The 19,851-nt window shown below is 39.5% G+C and overlaps 1 long non-coding RNA gene across 1 annotated transcript; it reads left to right on the top strand.

Moving 5' to 3' along the window:
- The first annotated feature begins 4,794 nt into the window (after positions 1 to 4,794).
- LOC128629001 (uncharacterized) lies at positions 4,795 to 9,187 on the top strand. Its single transcript, XR_008393316.1, has 2 exons — positions 4,795 to 6,972; positions 7,165 to 9,187. It is a non-coding gene; the product is annotated as an uncharacterized LOC128629001 (long non-coding RNA).
- The last annotated feature ends 10,664 nt before the right edge of the window (positions 9,188 to 19,851 follow it).

Below are 19,851 nucleotides of genomic sequence, written 5' to 3'. Positions count from 1 at the left end.
GATATAGATAGAGATAGATATAGATGGATAGAGATGGATAGAGATAAAGATATAGATAGATATAGATAGATAGATGGATAGATATAGAGATATAGATAGAGATAGATATAAATAGATATAGATGGATATATAGATAGATAGATATAGAGATATAGATAGATATAGATAGAGAGAGAGATATAGATAGATAGAGAGATAGATATAGATGGATATATACATAGATATAGATAGAGATAGAGATAGATAGAGATAGATATAGATGGATATATAGATATAGATAGATATAGAGATGGATAAAGATATAGATAGATATAGATGGATAGATATAGAGATATAGATAGAGATAGATATAAATAGATATAGATAGATAGAGAGATAGATATAGATGGATATATACATAGAGATAGAGATAGATAGAGATAGATATAGATGGATAGAGATGGATAGAGATAAAGATATAGATAGTAAAATGCTGTGTTGTCTTTCACGTGGAAAGTTAGATGTCACATTGATCCTTCTGATAGATAAGCCTGGAACATTTGATGCCTTTCAGAGAGAGTGAGGCAGAGGTTTTTGAAATTTATTGAAAGTTCCTAGCACATCTTTTAAAAGTGACTGTGCTTACTTTCAAAGCACATTGTCCACAATCTGATCAAAGAGCCAAACTTTAAAATCAGTGCAGGGTAGTTTCACAAGTAATTATGCTTGGTTTTTAGTCTATGTCCTGGAAAAAGAGATTCTACAAGTAAGGTATTCCTGGATGAGCACATCAAGGTGAATAAAAAATAACAAATGGAGGCCAGAATAATCAAAACACATTAACATATAGCACATATCAGTGATGGATTACATCTTAGTTAAGCAAAAACAATATTAAACACCTGTGAGAATCTCCCTCTCCCAATGAAATTTTCTGTGGACAAATCATCTCAACAATGTCTTTCAGCTGCAGAGTCAACTGCCAGACATCATCCAGTGGATCTTTCACCTTGTCACAAACAATCACAGGGAGAAGTCTTTAAAAAATTCCAGTTCTGGATAGCCTGACCAGAAAGCTTAACCCCATTGGAGCACATGGCTTACTCAAGGCATCTGACGCACTGTATTTGAATTGCTTAATGCGTCTATTGAGAACTGAATAGGTGAACCATTTCTTCTTTTTAGTGAAGTACTTCATGTAAAGGGCTAAATCATAGGAAAGGATACCTTCAAAAATGTCATGGCCTAAACAAGGGGGAAGACCAGGCATGCAAACATTGAAGTAATTCAAGGAATTAAAAACTGATTTGAATCTTATACCTTCATCACTTTGTTGTCCCTCAGACTGTAAAATGTGTACAGCAGAATTGTAGCTTTTAGCAGTGCGTTCAGGACCATATACATTTGGATCTGTTTGAATATTTGAATTCAAATTTGAATGTTTGAATATCACTTTGTGTTATTCAGCAATATCTGCAGAAACATTCAAACACTAAAATTCTCAGTGAATCCACCAATACAGTGAGATCACAAATTGTCACCTGCAATACAGAAAACAGTTCCTTTAACTGTTTTTTCTGCCACAGTTATGCCATTTTCTTCCAAGTCTTCAAGTCTGAATTTAGCTCTGAAAATTGTTTTTGCCAGTGTGTAAAATCTTTTTCTTGACACAACATTACAAGTGACATGATCTGTATTTGATCTTCTATGAGTTGTTAAATTAGCCAGAGAAAGATACACAGCTAGTACTTTATGCTTGTGTTTTGCTTGGCCTAATGGGTTCACTACTTCAAAAGCATCTTGATAAATAATTAGTTTAAGACATACTGGGTTTTAAATGAAAAACTTGTTTTTGTATACCTGACCATCACTGACATCAAAAAACACATCTGCACATGGCACATGGCACATGTGTACACAATTCTGCCATAGGTCAGACTCCAATAAACATTTCAAAGTCTCCTTTAAAGGAACATAGTAGGCAAACCTCACTGACCTTGTTTCATCTCTTCCTAAGTAAACCTTTATAAGTTCTGTGTATTTGAACCTTTTTTTTTTAAGCCTGAGTTCTTGAAATTTATTCTGAGTTCTTGAAATTTATTCAAAGTGTATGTCTGTCTCGGTTCATGTATGCTCTGCAGCTCTTCAACAATATTTTGTATAGTTGAAGCTGGCAGAAGAAACTGCCCGTATAATTTCAAGTAGAAAAAACACATATTTCTGAGAAAAGATCCCAGAAATTTTCTGAAAGGTGTACTTCACCTTCATCATCATCACCTTCAATCTCACTACATCTCTCTTTAGGGCTTGAAACTTCAGGTTCAGTTACAGAGGACTGAGAAACTGTCTCCTTATAAAGGTCACTTATATTTTGCACAGAACACTGCCTGTGCTTCCCAGACATCTGGGAAGTAAATGATGATTTTAAAGTGAAAGTACTGCTGCATCCTGTCACCAGACACCAAAAACACGTCTTTCCACAATATATCCCTTTAAGTGAGTCGTTAGTGCTTGTCACGTATCAAGAAACTCTGGACTCCACTTCCCATCAGCCACTGCACTGCTCTAGTTGCCACATGACCACCTGCACCTGATTCATGTTTTGGTTAATGAGCACTCACGTGTATATATAGTCCTGGTCTGCACTATGTGCTTGTCTTTCGTTGTCTTAGACCCCTGTGTTCCATGTTTGACTCACGTTGTTTATGTCTCGGTGTTTGTTTCTTGCCACAGTGTGTTTAGTCAAGTTTTTTTAGTGTATTCGTTTCATAGTACGTTTGGTTAAATAAATGTCTTTATCTGCACCTGCTTCTGGCTCAACCTCGATTTGTGACAGAACGAAAGACCAACAATCAGAAGCAGCAGATCGCCAAGATGGATATCTGGGGCGTCAGGATGCCACCAATGTTAGTGGAGTACTTTGCCACGTTACGCCAACAGTCGGAAGAATACCAAGCTGCGCTACGAAAGCAGCAGGTCGCCAGGTACAAGGGGGAGTCTGTGGTCGGGGCTAGTACTATCTCCCACCCTCCCTCCCCTATTATGGATCTCGCTCAGCCATCATGCCCCGCCGAGGACGTCGCTCCGCTTTCATGCTCCGCTTTCCTGCCCCGCCAAGGACGTCGCTCCGCTTTCCTGCCCCGCCGAGGACGTCGCTCGGCCTTCCTGCCCGGCCGAGGTCGTCGCTCGGCCTTCCTGCTCGGCCGAGGTCGTCGCTCTGCCTCCATGTTCCGCTAAAGACGTCGCTCCTTTTCTTTGCTTCTCTCAGTATGTCGCTCCCCTTTTCTGCTCCACGGAGGACATCGTTCCCCCCTCATGCTCCGCGGAGAGCATCGTTCCTCCCTTGGGCCTCGCGGAGAACCTCGCTCCTCTTCCTGGCCTCGCGGAGAACCTCGCTCCCCCTTGAGTCTCATGGAGAACATCGCTCCCCTCTCCTGTCCCGTGGAGGACGTCGCCTGCGTTCATGCTCTGCCGAGGACGTTGCCCCATTTTCATGTTCAGCTGAGGAAGTATCTCAGCCTCCCTGTGCCGTTGTGGAAGCCACCCGGCCTCCTGGTTTTGCTGGGGACATGTTTTCCAGGGGGCCAGGACCACCCGATGGAGGACGTATAATTTTGGGCGCTCCGGGAGTAGCGCCCTTGGGGGAGGGTTCTGTCACGTATCAAGAAACTCTGGACTCCACTTCCCATCAGCCACTGCACTGCTCTAGTTGTCACATGACCACCTGCACCTGATTCATGTTTTGGTTAATGAGCACTCACGTGTATATATAGTCCTGGTCTGCACTATGTGCTTGTCTTTCGTTGTCTTAGACCCCTGTGTTCCATGTTTGACTCGCGTTGTTTGTCTCGGTGTTTGTTTCTTGCCACAGTGTGTTTAGTCAAGTTTGTAGTGTATTCGTTTCATAGTACGTTTGGTTAAATAAATGTCTTTATCTGCACCTGCTTCTGGCTCAACCTCGATTTGTGACAGTGCTTTGACATCGTGGCACTGGCGTTGGCACATGTGTATCTGTCTTTTTATGTCTATGGTAAAAATGAGCCTTAAATGCTGCATATGTACGAAATGTTTCGTGGCAATCCGTAGCGATGCACTTGAACACACAACGTGGTTCATTACGATGAAGTTTGCAATGTAAAACATATTACCTTAAAGTTTGCACCGGGGTTCCACAGAAATGACAAACATTTAAAATGATGTGAACAAGCACACACTGCACTGCACCGCTCTGTTAAACACCGAAATGGTGGGTTCATATTACGGACAGGACTTTTCAGAACTTGCAAGGCCAACTACAAGCGTTGCTTAGACATGTTTCTGCATCGTGAAAATAACGTGCATGAATGCAATTTATTTCAAACCTGGCAATGCTAAGACGACTAAACCTTACTTACCAAACTGTCCGTATAACGTTTATCTTACCTTATGTATTAACCAACCAAACTCTTTGCCCATTGGCATGTTGCATTTTGATTGGATGATGCTCAAGCGTTATCTTTTAAATACTTGTGGAATTTCTCTTCTCATCTTCAAATATATCCCTGAGTGCAGAGACAAAAAGCTTGACTTTCAAGCTTTGACTTTCAATGTATTTTGTTTCAAACACAAAAAGTGAGTTGCTTATCAGTGTAGGAAAGCTGTTTTTCAATGCAAGTTATGCTTAATCAACAGCATTTGTTGCATAATGTTGATTACTACAAAATATTGGTTTAACTCATCCCTCCTTTTCTTATCGAAATATCAAGGTTACAATGGAAGTGAAGGTGGGCAAGTTTGTGAGGGTTTAATGACAGAAAATAAATACTTATAATTTTATAAAAGTATTTACATTAATCTTATAGTACATGTGTACTATGTTGTGGATAAAAAATGTCATAAAATAAACATAAGGGAGACCTAGCATCCAGCAAAAGGGAGAAGAAGAAAAAACGGGCACCTAGACACATAGAAGCGGGATTAGGCGGACATTGACGGATTGGAATTACACTTTAAAGATCTTTAAGAGCAGTAGTAGTCAAAAAAAGCCAAAAAGAGGTATACGAGCTGAGCTGAGGAGTGCTAATACACACACACACACGCTCGTACAGTCAAGGGCGGGCAAGTAGACACAACATACACACACACTCTCTTCCTCATACACACACATGAATAACTTTAATAAAATCTTATAGTAATAGAGAAACTCTATAAAAAAAACAGAATAGTAGGATATGCAGGACAGTAGAACTGTAATGATATTAAGAAGTTGGAAGTACAGTAAACCACTTTTCAAGTAGTATAAATATATATAAAATAAGAAATATAGTGCAAATATGAAAATAAATTATTATTTTCATATTCATATAATATGAAAATAAATTATTATCCCCCCCGAGATAACGATAAGACCAAGGTCCCTCCCGGTTGTTTAGTCGTCTTGTCTACGTCATTTTATTTCCCTAGGTAATTGAGAATCCTGGTTTCTGACCACCTAAGGTAAATGAGAATCCTGGTTTCTGATTCTCTGTGTAATTCAAAACTCTGGGTTTTTATTTTCTGGGTTATTAGAAATGCCTGGGTTCTGATTCTATGTGTAAGTGAAATAGGCCTTTTCTGGAAACATATGGGTTATCTAGTGTGTAAATACAGTATAAATACTGGAGCTTAAGCTCAGGGTATTGGGATCACTTTTGAGAATTCTCATCGGTGTGGATCTCCTGTGGTGGAATGGAACAATAAAGCTGGACCCTTGCTTCTTCTCACTCACGGCTGGTGTATTTTTTCTATCTCCAACTGGGCTCAGAGGTAGATGTGAGTATTGGCTTCTAAGTTGAGTTTTAAATGTTTTTGGGTAATAGGCTAAATTTGAGCCAACATTTGGCACCCCAGATGGGACTGGGCTAAGATCTACATGTCTGGAATCTCTCCCGTGGGACTTCACTCTCTAAGCAACAGACAGGCCGTATAGGAAAAGGCATTGCAGACGCCTGTTATTTCAAAGCTCTGTTTTAGTGGTCTGTTGCTACGACTGAGAAGCCCCGGGGTGGGAAGAAAGACTAAGTGGGTCTCCAAAAGAACCTTGAGTGAGTGAGAAGAGGTAAGACAAGTGTAGATTGTAGAAGATTGTACTTATTGTAATTGTATAAGGTTCATAAGACTGTGTAAGGATATGGTATATGTGTTGTGTGAGTGAAAGTCCTGCAATACCGCTGGAGGAAGGGAAAAAAGGTAGAAAAAAGAGAAGAGAAATAGAGAAATACTCCAGGGCGGGGATAGAAAGCAGGTGGAAAATGAGGCCTCAGACCCCAGATACCGGCTACTAGACTAGACTAGCAGTCTAGTGGCGGCTGCATTGGTGGGGACCCCTAATACCGCTGGAAAAGGATTAGATAAAAGATAGATAGATTAGATTCCAGGGCTGGATAGAGAGGGGAATAAATCCTGGGCCCAGGTCCGGGTCGTGCAATACAGCATGCCCGGTGTATGAATGGAATATGTACTAACAAATGTGTGTGCTTAAAATATATGTGCTTATAATATGTATAATATGAGTGTGGTGTGAGAGCGTGTAAGTTTTGGAGACAGGGAAAATGTATTTATTAGTGCTCTGAACATGAGCTCCATACCTAAAGTATTGGATAAGTTGGATAAGATTTAGAGAAAAGAATTTTTTTTTTGGAGAAAGTTGGATTTAATTTGTATGACTGTAAGCTTCATGCATACGGAGCTGGTAAAACTTCATGTAGTAACATAAATAAGTGTAATAATGTGGAATACAATGTGTGTATGGGAGCTTGCCGGCGTTGTTGATAGAAAGGAGGGGTGTATGTGTGTGTTCCTGTCTGTTCTTATCTGTGCGTTTGTGTGGAAGGGGAAAAAAAAAATAAGGGAGAAGAAGGTAAGACCATTCGGTGTGTGTGTGCTTTTCAGAGTGATTTTGGTAAGGCAGAGCATTGTGAGATATCTTGCGGTCTTCGAATGTTTTGAATCCGTTGAATCCGGTACATACTTTTGGTAAGTCGGCGATACTGTGTGTGTTATAATTGATTTGGTATCAATAACTGCTGTATAAGTGTGTTAAAAATTTTGGGGAGCATGCACGCCAATGGCACATATTTTAGACATCTGTTCGACTGCCCATTGTGTAAATAAGAATTACTAGACCTGTAATATATAACAACATTATATATAAAAACATATTCCCAGATTGTGTGATCCAGGGAAAAAGGAAGACTGAAGGCGGAAAAAAAGTGTGCATTTTCAGGCCCCAGAAGCCACTGTTAAGAAATGAGTGAGTCCGACGCTCGAAATGTGGAGGAGAAAGTCCATTTGGACCTTTCATTTATATTCCATTTATATTTATATTTCATTTCATTTATATTTGTAGTATTTTGGTAACTATTGTTATACAACTTGAAGTTAGTAAATTATATAAAAAAAAATTGCGTTCACAATTATGGTAAATAAGTACATAAGACTTAAATTCCTTTTAAATAATGTGGAAAAACTAGTTGGAACAACATTATTTCTCTGAGTAATCAAGTTAAAAACTTGTGTTTATTATACAGATTATTAAATGAGTTTTAATGGAAGACATTTGACTGTAGAGGAAAAGGTGATTTCTCCAACTCAATGTGCTTCATTGGTTGAAATTAACTTAAAGTTGTCATAACTCAAAAATGATGGGTGTTTTGCAAAACTGTCTGTGTGGTTCGCCTAAAAGAGTTTTATGTGTGTTTGTTGTTTGTTTAGTATTATGGTGTTACTGTGCGTGTTCCAAGTTAGGAGGGAGGGTCTCCTTCCGGCCCGGCTCCTCAGTCTCCTGGCATGACACCAGACTGGATTGAGACCGTGTTGCGCAGATTGTACACAGTTCCATGTTTAGATGGGATACGCGGCTGGTCAGAATCATGCGCGCCGGAGCTCCAAATCATTCTTTTCATTTTAATTTGAATTCCGTGTGTTTCCCTGTTTGGAAACTGAATGAAAGTGTTTTGAGTTCCATGGTGACGGTTATCTAAACCAGAGATATTCGTGCGAGAGATTTCTGTTTCTTCCCCTTTTTCCAATCCTTTAGTTATCTCACGCCCTATATTAAAGTCAAAGTGATTCAATATATATATATATACGTAAATATATTCCTGTAAAAATTAAAATCAACCAGCATGTCTCGATGGTATCAGTCCGGAGAGAACTTTAATAATAGTTTATATGGTGTGCATTGTGCCACATAGTTTCTTCTGCACAGACATCTTTGCCTGACTAATGATAAAATTGATCAGCTGACATGTGAACCTGTTCGTTTTGAGTGATATTAATAAAAAACCCTGAAAAGTAAAACCGACCCGAGGTAACAGTCTCTGGCTGATCACAATGTGGTCCGTATCAGGCTAGGTCACATCCTCCCTGTTGAGATAATGTTGAGCCTAAACATTTGGTTTTAGAGAGCAGTCTACCTTCATGAACTGACTCGCTAACAAGAGCTGGAGTAACCATAACTAATTTGTGTATCGGTGATTGTTATACGGGTACGTGTCTATACAATATCTTAAGCAGTGTAAATGCGAATTCTTCTGGCGTGTGGTATTCATGTTGTATAATGCTGAATAATTTCTGCATGTTTTCTCTTTAAATGCTGGATATGTCCAATGATAAGTAATTAGTAAGATCAGATGGCAGTAGCAGTCTGCACATTTTAAACTCTCTGTAAAGTGTTGTACGCCTGTTACAGATGTGATATCTGAGTCCGTAGCATTAGAAAAAGGTGATGATTACTTAATGTGGAATTCGGGTTTTGCAGGGAGTACGAGTATCTGGATTAGACAGCCTTGCATAATGGTTCCTTTTGCCGACATGTTGTGCTGATATGAGTTTGGGAGGTAGTTTAATTACGGTCCCTTTACAATAGTGTAGTTTGAAGTGTTTTTTTTCCTGAACCGTAGATTGGTGAATAGAGTAGAGTAGTTATGCAAATATATATGTGTGGGTGTGTATATGTATGTGTATGTGTGTGTGTGTGTGTGTATATATATACATATGTGCTATACGGTGTGCTATGGATATGTCATATAAAGTATACGAGTTACAATATTTAAATAATACAAAGCAGTGGTCACAAACTCGAGAAAGGGAGGATATACTACACAACCTGTGAAGTGAATTGAATTGATAATACGTTATACAGCAGCTGAGAACTGATAAAAACTGAGAGCTGAGAACTGGATGCAGGTGTGTGTGATCTGGGAATTGCAGTCCATGGCAGCCAGCCATGTTTGTGGACCGCAGTGAAGGATGGGAAATGTGGTTTGTGATATGAGTAGATTTAACACTACCTTAATATGGTCAAATACAGTTTAAATGAAATGGATAAAATTATAGGACGAATCTTATGCTTCTTACAATTGGGCGTTCAGCCAAGGTAACAACTTGGTGGTAAATTGAAACAAAGCTCACAGATGATAAATTTTAAATTTAGACTAAGTTAAATACATATTCACATTCCTCCAAAGTGAGCAACATTTAATTGTCATGAATGACAGTATTTAATCTCTGCAGCAATATTTCCTGATTCACTGTGTTGGGAGCCTCTTCTAAATCAACAGACAGGGAAGTGCAGAGGGTACCGTGACATTGTTTTAAGACTTTCGAAACAATAGTTGTGCTGATATGTTTGTATGACCTTAGACTTCTTGCAGACTGATAACATGTGAACGGTTCACTGAAAAAGCTTTCTACAAGGGACATAGGCGAGGAGGCCTTGTTATTGGATTGTAATGATCTAATATAGTTGGATGTCCCTGATTTAATGTAATAAATAAATAAGAAAACTGATTTCCAAATTTCTGGTATAACCTCATTGTCTAATGAAAGATTAACATGATAAATTAAAAGAGATGAAATAATATCAACTGCTAAGTTTAGAAATACAGACTCCACACAATCAGGGCCTTGTGATGTGGTTATATCGAACTTGAGTGATCTGTAAACATCAGTAGTCTTAACACGTTAAGAACTGAACTCCTCATTTTGAATTGGTTTTAATAGCTTCCTGCTTTGTTAAAATCAGGGTATAGTAAATCACGATAAATATTCACTGTTTTAAGGCCTAGATCTGATGCATAAATTGAACATTTAATGATGGGTTTTGCAGTTGTGTGTTCCCAGTTGTCTGTCTCCAGTTTCCAGTACTATTGTCCTGTAAACAATATCTTCGATCCTCAGAAAAAGGATGAAAGGACATGCACACTTAGTCTAGCATTATTACAGCAAGCTGTGATAACAAAAGCGATAAGTTTTGCGATACAACCAACCCACCCAGTAACCATTATTTATAGTATGATGGATATAGAATACATATATATAGATATATATGTATATGTATATATATATATATATATATATATATATATATATATATATATATATATATATATATATAAGATGTCCCAACTATAACCTATAACTGTAATTCCATTCCACATGATATTATTATTGATCAGCGCTTTTTTCCAAGTGACTGCATGTGAGAGCTCAAGGCCGTTACTCCCCGTAACAATTCCTAGATCAGTAGTACACCTGGAAGCGTCTCCTTCGGGGGCTGTGGGCTCCCCTGTGGTGTACTCCTCTGTGGTCATAGACTCCCTTGCACGCTCCCAAGGCCGTCAGGACATGATTGGGGTCATCCTCCGCCCCATAAAAGCACAACAAATGTTCCTGGACGTTATCAAGTATGGTCTGCAGTGGATCACTGATTGCTCACTAAAGGACAACATCCTGAGAACCGGGTGTTCTTTGGACAAGCCTGACATTGAATGGACCTATGCTTTGCACCTGTACTATGGCTGACAAACTACAACAAAGACTGTGTCTTACATGTGACTGAAAAGGGGGGGTACTGCTGGGGGGGGGTCCCGGCTCAGGAGAATGGAGCGCTTACAGGGCTGTAGTTTATGTATTGAAAACATTGGATTTGGTGGCACAAGGATTGCCAGGCTGGAGATGCTCTCTTAGTGCGGATCATTGGGAAAATTGCTCTCTCACACATCGATCTTACATTCATCACACTAGGTCATTTCTATTTTGAAAGAACAGGATATGGGGATATGGGGTTAATCTATGTACCACCCGAACTAAAATTCTTAAACCTGTTAGTGTGCCTAACACAACAACTGTAGTGTGGTAATGGTGTAATTAATTCTGTGGAGCCAGTCACTGAGAACACTCACGATTGCCCAGCCGAAATTCGTATTACCTTGAGCTTAAAAGTTTCGGATCGGAAATTTCAGAAACATTATGAACACCCTGTTCTGCCCAATTGGCTGAATTAAAAGCTATCACTACAGAGTGCAACCTGGTTAAGGGTAGAATTGTTAAAATATATAAATATACAGATAAATACTGACATTTAGGCCCATGGATTGTGTCGTTTGTGTGGAGTTGTTTGAATGCAATGAGGTTCTAGGAAAAAATTGGAACGCCACTTATCGAACAAATAGTTTAATTGAATTCTAATTCTGACTGCACTTCTCGCTGTATGTATTACAGATGCCCATGATCTTAGCCAGTGTGCGAGGGGGAAGGTAGAGGAATGGTCTCTGTACTTGCAGGCAACGGTGGAGGATAATCTAAGTGTGATATTTGTGCTCGAAAATTTCTTCCTTGACCAGGGATAGATCCCAGATCTGACATACCATCTCAAGTTGACGTAATTTGTGCTGATACTAAACGTAGTTCATAGATGCTCTACCTCTTGCACTAATGACCTATCACATGCAGACTAACAGCAATATGTATCTAACACCGCATGAAATGCTTACGGGTCGACCCATGTCTGTGTCTGTTCCTTATGATGGACTGCCGCTGGAGTAATTGCAGATGAATCAAAAACATATATAAGACCACTAACTATTATGTATGGAGCTATATATTCACAGGAACAGAGCTGAGTGCAGTGTTATGTGTGAGGCGTCACCGCTTCAATGGGGGGAGGGGTTCACCCGGAGGTGGGAGTCCCGGAGGGGTTCACCCGGAGGTGGGAGTCCCGGAGGGGTTCACCCGGAGGTGGGAGTCCCGGAGGTGTTCACCCGGAGGTGGGAGACCCGGAGCCGCGAGAGAATGCTGACTATGAGAATGCTGACTACAGGGCAGCAGCAGCGAGAACATGCAACCCCTGGAGGATGCTCAATCCTCCAATGACGAGATGGTGGTCCGGTGGGTCCGGTCCGGTACGAAGCTGCTGGGTACGAAACTTCAATGGGGGGTCTGCTCAGTCAGTGGCAGACAGGATGAGAAGATGTGAAGATCCATACCCTGGGTGTACGTGCTAGCCTAACCTCTCCCCAAAGGGTGGCTCTCTACAGTATGTAAAGTGCTTGAGCTGAAGACAACCAGCATACAGAGAGATACTGCATACAACAGACTGTCAAGTATTGTTATAAAATGTTTGTGATATGACGCAATCAGGCACAGAAAAGTATAATGGTGCTGCCGAGCACATAGTGCTGGCAGGGTGGGAATTTTTCCTCATAAGAGGTTTTTTCGCCCACCCCTGACTGCGAAAGACTGGGGTTTGGTTTTTGAGGGGAAGCAAGAATCTGCAGGTCCCGACAAATACAAAACTGTGGGCTGACAGGCCTAGTTGAGAAAGATAGGGACGTGTAGATCCAGTCAAGTAGTTAGTTATTGTAGTGGCCACTCATACATACGGCAGTAGTAGTAGTAATGAATGATTAGGGGAACTCAGTTAATCACACTTATAATCGATGTAGGCAAACAAAGTATAATCAAGGTAGTTAGATTCGAAATGAGATATATATATACATAGTTAAAAGGAGAAGTAGGTTAAGGGTTAAGAGTTATGGCTAGGTACATCTACACATGTCCGGCAAGTGGATGTAGGGGGGTCCTAAGGCCCATTCTCCAGCTGCCAATCTACTATGAGACCCCGGGGCGCACAACACTAGCCCGTCTCCCACCAGGTCTACAAAACCTCCTCAGCTCCTATTCGGATCAGTGTTGCGTAGAAGTGGTTAATTTAAGGGACCCATTTGAGAACGGGGACGGGCGCAGGGATTATGGCTTCGTTAGAGTAATCCTCCGACAGCTATCGGGGGACGGCCATGGGGTGCAGCAGAATCAGTTCCTCCACGCTTAATTAAGGTAGTGTATGAGGCTTCATAGCCTCAGAGGGGGAAATGTTGTGGATAAAAAATGTCATAAAATAAACATAAGGGAGACCTAGCATCCAGCAAAAGGGAGAAGAAGAAAAAACGGGCACCTAGACACATAGAAGCGGGATTAGGCGGACATTGACGGATTGGAATTACACTTTAAAGATCTTTAAGAGCAGTAGTAGTCAAAAAAAGCCAAAAAGAGGTATACGAGCTGAGCTGAGGAGTGCTAATACACACACACACACGCTCGTACAGTCAAGGGCGGGCAAGTAGACACAACATACACACACACTCTCTTCCTCATACACACACATGAATAACTTTAATAAAATCTTATAGTAATAGAGAAACTCTATAAAAAAAACAGAATAGTAGGATATGCAGGACAGTAGAACTGTAATGATATTAAGAAGTTGGAAGTACAGTAAACCGCTTTTCAAGTAGTATAAATATATATAAAATAAGAAATATAGTGCAAATATGAAAATAAATTATTATTTTCATATTCATATAATATGAAAATAAATTATTATCCCCCCCGAGATAACGATAAGACCAAGGTCCCTCCCGGTTGTTTAGTCGTCTTGTCTACGTCATTTTATTTCCCTAGGTAATTGAGAATCCTGGTTTCTGACCACCTAAGGTAAATGAGAATCCTGGTTTCTGATTCTCTGTGTAATTCAAAACTCTGGGTTTTTATTTTCTGGGTTATTAGAAATGCCTGGGTTCTGATTCTATGTGTAAGTGAAATAGGCCTTTTCTGGAAACATATGGGTTATCTAGTGTGTAAATACAGTATAAATACTGGAGCTTAAGCTCAGGGTATTGGGATCACTTTTGAGAATTCTCATCGGTGTGGATCTCCTGTGGTGGAATGGAACAATAAAGCTGGACCCTTGCTTCTTCTCACTCACGGCTGGTGTATTTTTTCTATCTCCAACTGGGCTCAGAGGTAGATGTGAGTATTGGCTTCTAAGTTGAGTTTTAAATGTTTTTGGGTAATAGGCTAAATTTGAGCCAACAACTATTTAAGCTGTAAATTGGTTCAAATTGATTTTAAGGTTGTTTTAGGGTTTGTTGACATTGTGTCTTCATGGCAACAAAGTTGTAAAATTGATTTTGTTAAATTAACTACCCAGAAAAGGTCAGTAGCTGATTTTATGGCATGAAAATCATGTTAATACACATTTGTTTATGTCCTATGACTATAGAAACATTAATATTTTAACATTTACAGATTGACTCCATGCACTTCCACTGTAGGTGCCTCACTATTCTTTTTTAAAGAGGGTTAAAAAAAATTTTTTGATTCAAATTTTTTTTTTTGTGGTAATCAACATTATACAACAAATGCTGTTGATTGTGCTAAACTTGTATTGAACCAGGAATATTCCTTTAAATGCACACTGCACAGGAAACCAAAAAAGTATGTGTAATAATAAGAAAATAATATAGCTGCAAGCAGCGATGACTGGCCCAAGCACTATGGTGCAATCGCCACCCTGTGGGTGTATGAATTCAATGCATAGTAAAGCGAGTGCTATAGAATAAAATAGACAAATATACAAAGAAAAGAGTATTAAAATTTGATGCATTACTATAGCAACACTATTTAAGATATCAAAAATCCTTTAACAATTTATATCAGCCGTGTCTTGACATTATTTTGACCATAAGTTTGCGGCGATTCGGGTAAAGATAAGAAGACTATTACAAAGACACACTTCCTGCTGCCAGGTGGTGGCACTTTAACCATGACTCACAATAGTCACATCCATGTGATCAGCCCCCAATACCAAACATACAGCTCAAGATATATATATATATATATGTATATATATATAGATCCCCCTTTTTTCACCATAAATTTATTGCCTCATCATGTGAAAACTGTTTGTGATTCTTTGTGTGAGATTCTTTGTATGATTGTCTTGCCATAATGTTGACCAAATTTGGTGACAATCACATGTATACCCTAGAAGAAATAATTAAATTTCACCGCATACACTTTTCACAAAATCCTGTTGGGCAGAGCTAATGATTGTCATTCAAAAGTTGAAAGTTGCTCGGGTCGATGGGAACAATTTATGTACTGAATTTCGTACATATACATACAAGTATGTACAATTTATGCACCAAGGTTTTGTATCATGTAAAAGGGGGCACTACAGAGGCCCCCACCATGCCCATGTGCTAACATGTTTTTTACTGTTAAATTAAATGTAGTACTCTGTAAAGCAAATTACAATTTTTCACGGTAAATTCTATGGTTTTTGTATGTTTTGTAAAATATGGGGTTTTACTGTAGTATATCTATGGTATTTTACCGTTCAATTCATAAAAACATTTTTTACAGTGTAGTAAACAAATGTATTTTGAAATATTTTTTTCAAGTGCAAAGTGAGTCAACTGCTTGTTGTCCCCTTTTTAGACGTGTTTTTGGTACAAGCAACAAATTGCCGTTGATTGATATTAGTGATCTTGCTGGAGTATATTTAGTAACCATATTACAAAGGGTATGGACGGGCATTGGGGCAGTACCATTAAGGCATTTAAAAAGTAATAAGAGGATCTTGAAATCAATTCTGAAGGATACAGACAGCTAGTGCAGGGATCTGAGTCTTGGAGTAATGTGATGTCTCATTTTAGTGTGAGTGAGTCAGGATTTGTGCAGCTGCATTTTGAACTATTTAAATTTGTTAAATCAGTGTTACATAAGATGCAGAGTAGTATGCAATCTACAATTAAACCGATAGGTGCTGTTAGGAACTTAGAGAAATGAATCATAACAAAAAGTCTCTATCAGAATATTGACCACCTATGGAATATTTATGTGTACACAAAAAGAATGAAAAGTAGGCATAATTCTGTGCAATATCTAGTGAAGAATAATCTAATCGAGTGACATCATTCATCCATTGATTTCTCGTGATATCTTTGCATTTGTTCTACTATGAGCTGATGAGTTTAATTAGGTGTTTCATAAAAGAAGTAGTCTTGGGAAACACTGGTTCATGTCCACAAAACAAAATTTAGGGGTTAGGGTTTGGGACAGTCACCTCCCAATTGAAAGTACCCAATAAATGAAGATTTTATATATATTAAGCTTACTGATATTTTAAATATTATTGTGGGTTTTAATAGATAATAGAATGAGCTTAGTAAACATCTAGGATTTGAATACTTAAATGCTTTTTAAATGTGTTTTTTGGTTGGGGGACAGCAGTTTGCACCAATTCTGTAGAATGGCCCATTCATAATTTGGCACAGGGACAGTGCCATGTATATAATTTTGTGTTGGAAACAACCATGACACGCCCCAACCGGCTATAATATGACACAAATTGTCTCTTTGTTTGAGGGATGCCAACTGAGGTTTGAACAGACAATGGTATACAACTAGTGCTGGCAAGCTGCTGTCGAGCAAGGCATAGGTTTCACTTTTCATTACTGAACCACTTTGTTCTCACCATCTCAGATACAACTTCTTCCTTCAGGGATACTGGTTCAACTGAGGACTTGCAGTTGCTTAAGGATCTGATATGCTTGCACTGATATGATAAGAGGCCACTCCTTCCATGTTAACTTGGCACTCATTTAATTCATGACTTTTCATTGTTCCCATGTCTTGTTCTGAACATGAAGAGGAGCACTGTGACCTTTTGCAACTTTAAGAACAGTAAATATGTCATTCGCCTTGTCAACACACTCGATTGTAAGATAGAATGCTGCATTAATATCTGGTATTGGTTGTTCTGTGTTTGAGGTCCATGCGAGTAGTTATATCATACACTTTCTGTCAAACTGTCAATCAAAGTTGGGTGTGCTGATTTATGACCCTTTGTGCTTCCCTGACCGACATTTCTGTAGGTAACCTAGTTTATGACCAAGGGTGGGGGTAACCCTATTGACTGTATCAGTGGGTCATTCTGGCACCTGCATGTCTGGGTCGTGTCCTTCCTTTCCAGGGGTGGGGATATGGGGGGATCTCCCCCAACAATGTGTTTATGTTAATGAAATTGTTGTGAAATCTGTTTCTCCCAGTATTAATCACACACAATGTATACCTTTTTTTGTGGTATAAGAGAATGTTTGTTTCTGAAATTACTTTTTGTGGTATTGTTTTATTTGAAGCTTAAGGATGGTTTACGTCAAATATGTCTGAAAAAGTGTATCAAATGCTTAATATTGGGTATACATTTGTGTTACTATGTTACACAGTTTGTGGCACACTTATTTTATGACCAGGGGTGGAGTGTAATCCTATCACTTTGTTTATGTTAGAGTTAGCGTCTGGGGGGTGTTAATGTTTTTTAAATATCGGCTTAAAACATTGTAGTTAAAACACAGAAGACAGTCTGCAACTATCTGATACAATGGCTGCTCCGAGAACTCTTAATATCCCTAGAAGACTGTCCAGCATTAAACTATAAGAGACTCTGATGAAAAGCATGAGGAGTTCATTTTTGCTCCAAGAAAAAAAACAACAATAAGGTGTTAGTTTTTCAATTTTCTTTATGAGAATGATGTTGTAAAGACACAGATGTTTAACCCTGAGCAGGGCGTTACCAACTCCGGAGACCGTCTCTTAAGACCGCCCTCATACCGTGATGACTAAAACGGGTTGGAAGGTGTTACAGTGGACACATATACAAGATGTCTCAAGATTCTGCATATGCCTGCTACAGCAACACCTCGGAGACAGCCCCGGCTTTGCCTGATGACAACGCAACAATGCTAGAATCCCTCCCACAAACATGTGACAACAGTTGGTTAGATAATTTCTGCAAGGAATTAGGATATCACAACCTGAGTTTCCTTACAACTCCGTATGGCACCACAGGAACTTTGGCAGGGGCCTCTGTCTACGCTGGTGTTGATGACACAGATGGCTGCATTCGGTCTGACGCATTCAAGATTATAAAAGGGACAGTCTTGGTCCTTCTGGAACATCTTATTAACAACAAGCTGAAAGAGCTCTGTTTGGGGTGCGAATTGAATCACCCGAGTCAGATTAGACACTCGTGTCTGTTCGAACCTGACGCGTATTTCTTTGACAAATTATTTGAGGAACTATCGCATAATCTGGTCAAACCCGGACTTAAACATTTTATCACTCAATCATTGTGTCGATGTGGTTTGAGGATTCAGCCCCAGAGGATTCAGGGGTCAGTTACGCCATTCTGCACCAGTGTATATCGTGGAAAGGCTTCATGAAGTCAGAGAGAAACTCGTGGATGTCAGCAGTAAGCAGATTGTCTATGACGCCTTCGACAGTTGGAAGGGGTTGGAACAGTCATTTGAGATGGGAAATGTGTGTAGTGTTACAGGATTGGCAAAGAGTCTGCTTAAGCAATGTATTAGATGCGAGATGTCCAGCATGATGTATAAGTGCCTTACGGACTGTGTCGATGTACCTGTCGCTGTAAATGGATGTGATGTTGAACCGAGATGATTAACAAACCTCATGAATCATATGTGTCTTGTGAGAGGTACGGTGTGCGATTGGTCTGCTTTGACGCAAATGTGCATTAATGCATGCGATCCAATTTGGGCTTCTATCACAAAAATACTAGATCTTGTGTTAGTGATCAGACGTGTTAGAATTGTAGACATTTTATGTACGTGTACATATATGCATGATTTATGTGTAATCCTTTGTCAAGAAATGAGCAGACTGTTGTATGTGAAATAATCAATACATTTATTGCATATATGGTTGAGAAAAGCATATGTGTATAAAATTTCTACACTCCCTCGATGATGTATGATAATGTTTGTGATCTTTTACTGAAATAATTACCATTACATTTAAGAAAATCTGAGTTATTCTTTGGTGGAGGCTAAACTGTCGATATGTCGGAAGAAATGAAAAAAACACATTACACACCTTCTCACCCGGGTTCTTTAGGTGGTAAAAAAAGTTTAAAAGACGGCATTTTAAAAGAAACAGGGATTTAAGTTTCAGATTGGCTCTCTATATGTACACACCTTAGCAGCGGTATGTAGAAATCACCCACGGTCTGGTATTCTATGATATCTGTATAAATATACATACTGTAAAACCCCGCATTAATGTCAGCCTGATAGGGCGCATAAGCATAGCACACTATGCTTTTCATGAGTATGGTTCGCAGTTTCAATAGCTACCCCTGGTTTTACTCCTAAAATATTGGTCATGATATATAAATATTGACAGAGCATGAAGCTCACCGACACTTTTTATAGATGCCACAGCCAGAAGAAAAGCCGGAAAAAGCCAGAAAAGAAAAGCCAGAAGAAAAGCTGCCCCCTCCAATGGTTCAAAGGGATATTGGCAAAGGGACTCCAAAACCACGGGAAAACTCCACACTGGAGAACGGGGAGAACAAGCCGGATTGAGGCACCTCACACCCTTTAAGAAACTGCAAACCAGGTTATGGGAGCACAAAGATGAGCCATCTATAGGCGAATGGTGTGCAGGGATAGCCGCCACATAAACCTTTAAGGTGGAGGCTGCTCTACCACTATCCAAAAGACTTTGTAGGAAACCCAAAACCACAGAGATCGCAGATCATACAGGGTCAAACCCACGAGTCTCTTACCACGTACAAAAATACATCGATAGGCATAAAGTGCTTGCGTGGAAGCAGACCTCACTTTGAGAACAGCGTGAACAACTGAAGACTCACAGTCTGCTAAGAGGGAATCAGCTCGAGAGGCCACATCCATAACTGTAAAT

This window comes from Ictalurus punctatus, chromosome 23 (genome assembly GCF_001660625.3).
Source record: "Ictalurus punctatus breed USDA103 chromosome 23, Coco_2.0, whole genome shotgun sequence".
In the NCBI taxonomy this organism is placed as follows: domain Eukaryota; kingdom Metazoa; phylum Chordata; class Actinopteri; order Siluriformes; family Ictaluridae; genus Ictalurus; species Ictalurus punctatus.
Note: the sequence above shows the minus strand (reverse complement) of the source record. Positions and strands in the feature narration are given on the sequence as shown.